This window comes from Martes martes (assembly GCF_963455335.1).
Source record: "Martes martes genome assembly, chromosome: 1".
In the NCBI taxonomy this organism is placed as follows: domain Eukaryota; kingdom Metazoa; phylum Chordata; class Mammalia; order Carnivora; family Mustelidae; genus Martes; species Martes martes.
In genome coordinates this window covers 134960146-134963271 of record NC_137888.1, presented here as the reverse complement: position 1 = coordinate 134963271, position 3126 = coordinate 134960146, and the positions used below count along the sequence as shown (strand labels likewise).

The 3126-nt window shown below is 45.0% G+C and overlaps 1 pseudogene across 1 annotated transcript; it reads right to left on the bottom strand.

The window, feature by feature from the left end:
- Positions 1–355: 355 nt before the first annotated feature.
- LOC308345645 (cytochrome c oxidase assembly protein COX18, mitochondrial-like) lies at positions 356–1079 on the bottom strand (annotated as a pseudogene). The gene is made up of 2 exons: positions 953–1079; positions 356–819 (listed from the first exon to the last, which is right to left on the bottom strand). The product of its transcript is annotated as a cytochrome c oxidase assembly protein COX18, mitochondrial-like (transcript).
- Positions 1080–3126: the final 2047 nt, after the last annotated feature.

Below are 3126 nucleotides of genomic sequence, written 5' to 3'. Positions count from 1 at the left end.
GTCCCAGCACCTCATAACCTGAGCCAAAGGCAGACGCTTAACTGATTGAGCCACCCAGGTGTCCCTTTAGGATACAATTAGACATATATTTCTAGCACTTAAAAGATTTTAAGTGTTGTCAAATATATTTGGATTATATCTTAACCCACAGTACTTCACACAAATCATGATTTTAAATAAAAACAAATGAAATCAATCTGAATTTCTAAGCCTAAATATACTGTGATAATGACACTTGCAATTGTTAAGAAATTACTGAAAAACATGTCATTTTCTTGAAATGAATTTAGTGTAAAAGGTCAGCCAAGAGGTCCTTATAAGGAATATCTATATCTGGTGACTTGGTGACCAGTATTCAGCAAAGTCGGCAAAACCCAGGAGAACAGAGCAGCAAGTTCTGTGCAAGGCCCATGAGCTGGAGCACAACCAGCAGAAGATAATCAGTGAAGGTACTATCACAGCAGTTGGAATCATCAACACTGATACCGCAGAAACAAAGTATGCAACATATGTCTGAAAATAAGACATTCCAATTTTTTGCAGAGCAAAAAATCTCCACTTTAATAAATTAATGACACCAGCCGAGATAGGCAGAATCAAGTGGCGCAGTGAGGTTAAGAAACTACAGGACCCCATCAGTAGCTAACCGGTTTCTGAATGGAAAAAACCTTCTCCTGAACGTGTTGCCCTATGCTAAAATTCCAGAGAGCAACAGATATGAAGACCCACAATGGAAACTGAATCCAGAACAATACAGTGGCTTTCAAAGGGTGGCAATTATCCAGATCATACAGCTCTGAAATAAGCCTCTGCATATTCCTAAGTAGGCTCAAACCCCTCAGCATGGAGCACAAGACTGGGGCTCTATCTCAGACTTGGGGTGTTGACCTGAGTCAGAATCTAAAGTCCTCAGCTTAACCAACTATGACACCCAGGTGCCGCAAGTCGCCACATATTCTTTAGATACGTGAGTCTAGAAGTCTTTTGGACCACCTCAACTGATTTGCACAAACTGCAACTTCTTGGTTAAGATGACTTGCAATGTTTATTTCTGCCTGCAGAGTTGGCCAGGAAATCATGGTGGTAGGCACATGACAGGGACACAGTGGTGAGGCCGATGGAGGCCCACCTGGACTGACCTGAGGTGGTATGCACACCCAGTAGCAACTCCAATGCGCTCTGCACGTGTGCCAACCTTAACTGCTGCCAGGGCCCCCCGAGCCAACTGCAGAGATGGATGCCACCACCCACACCAGCAGAGCAGAGTGATTAATGCCACCAGTTGAGGTTGGCGCAAGCAGTAGGCCCCCCAAATCCTGAGCTTTACTGTAGGCAGTAGCCGCCACCACCTATAGCCAAGCCAGCACATCATACCTGCCCTGATCCTTTCTCTGTGATGCTTCTGCACATATAAACCACACTGCCTAGAGTAGTAAACTAAGGATGAATAGAAGCGACCTGGCTCATAACACTGGGAGAACAAGTTATTGGCTAAAAACAGATGTTCTCATCTCTTCCACTCAAGCCAAGAAGACTTAAGGTGAGGCCTAGACAAGGATAAGGATGTAAATGTTAGTTATCTTAAAAACAAACAAACAGGGGCACTTGGGTGGCTCAGTTGGTTAAGTAACTGCCTTCGGCTCGGGTTATGATCCTGGGGTCCTGGGATAGGGTCCCACGTTGGGCTCCCTGCTCAGTGGGGAGTCTGCTTCTCCCTCTCCCTCTGCCTGGCTTTCTGCCTACTTGTGCTCTCTGTCAAATAAATACATAAAAATCTTTAAAAAATTAAAAAAAACAAACAGAACTTCAGGATGAATTGAATGCCTAAATTCAAAACAACTGCTTAGGTTTCATTTATTCTTTATTGTCCCAGTGAATATCTATTAACAGCAAATTGCTAAAAAGATGCTGAATATTTACCTATAAACAGATACGTATAGTTCCTATCCTAATGCAAGTTGAATAAATGGGCAATGAATGACAAGTCAATGCCACAAGGGGTACCAAAGGAAAAGTGCATACATGGCACTAGGCTGTACAAGGCAGGTTATTAAGGGGGCTTTGGGGACAGACAAGGCTTTCTGGAAGAAATCACCTCTACAATGAGACCTGCAGCATGAATAAGATTAGTGGGCCCAGGGCGGGGGAAAGACTGCTCTTGACAAAATAGCATGGACAAAAGTAGCAAGATGAATTACAAGGAAATGAAAGAAAATTCAAAAGAGGTGAAACTAGAAACCATACGGCTCTTTAAAGACCAAACATCTTTAGGCGATTGAACTCCATCTTAAATATAGTGGGGAGTCATATAAGAGTTTGCTCTTATATGTCATATAAGATATTTGCTTGTCAAAATATCACTCTAAGAAGAACATAAGGGAGTGGAGTCTGCGGTCAGAGTGGGTACTGGTACACAGTTCACAGAAATAGATTAGGTATTTGGCTGTATGGAAAACAGTGGGGTTTGGACGTGAACAAAATAATTAAAAGGTAGAAGTGACAGGATGGGTGACTGACAGGGCATGGAAAGGCTGAGGGGGAATAAAAAATCAATAAGGAAATTTGCCCAGACTTCTGGCTCGATAGCTGTATGGATGCCAATCCCATTTCCTGAGGGTTGAAGAGTCAGAGGTAGTCAGACAAAGAGCATGGAGATGAATATTTCAGATATCTGGAACTTCCCTAATATCCCGTTAATCCAAAATGTGCTTCCTATTTTGGCTTTAATGGCCCTACCAGATGGCCCTGGGCAGCAGGTCCATGGCTTGAGCGGGCAATCAAGGAGCTTCTTCTCACACAAGAGGGAGCCCGCGAGTACAATCTCAAAGTCGGGAAGCTGCAAGACTAAAGTTAACAGGAAGCTTCTGAACGCCCTAATATACCCACCCTTAAAGAACTCGCAGCGGCTCCACCCCTAAAAGCCAAAGACTGTCAGCAAAATAGCGCCCTCGGGTCAACGCGCGGACTAATGACTCCGCCCCCCTCCGCGGAACGGGGAGAGGTAGACGCCCGGATGTGGAGTCTCGGAGTGAGTCACGTGAGCTAGCCCTGTTCTGCGAGACTCCGCTGCGTCCGACTCCGCTGCGTCCCACGCCGCGCCGTCGTCTCACGTGACCGCCTGCAGCC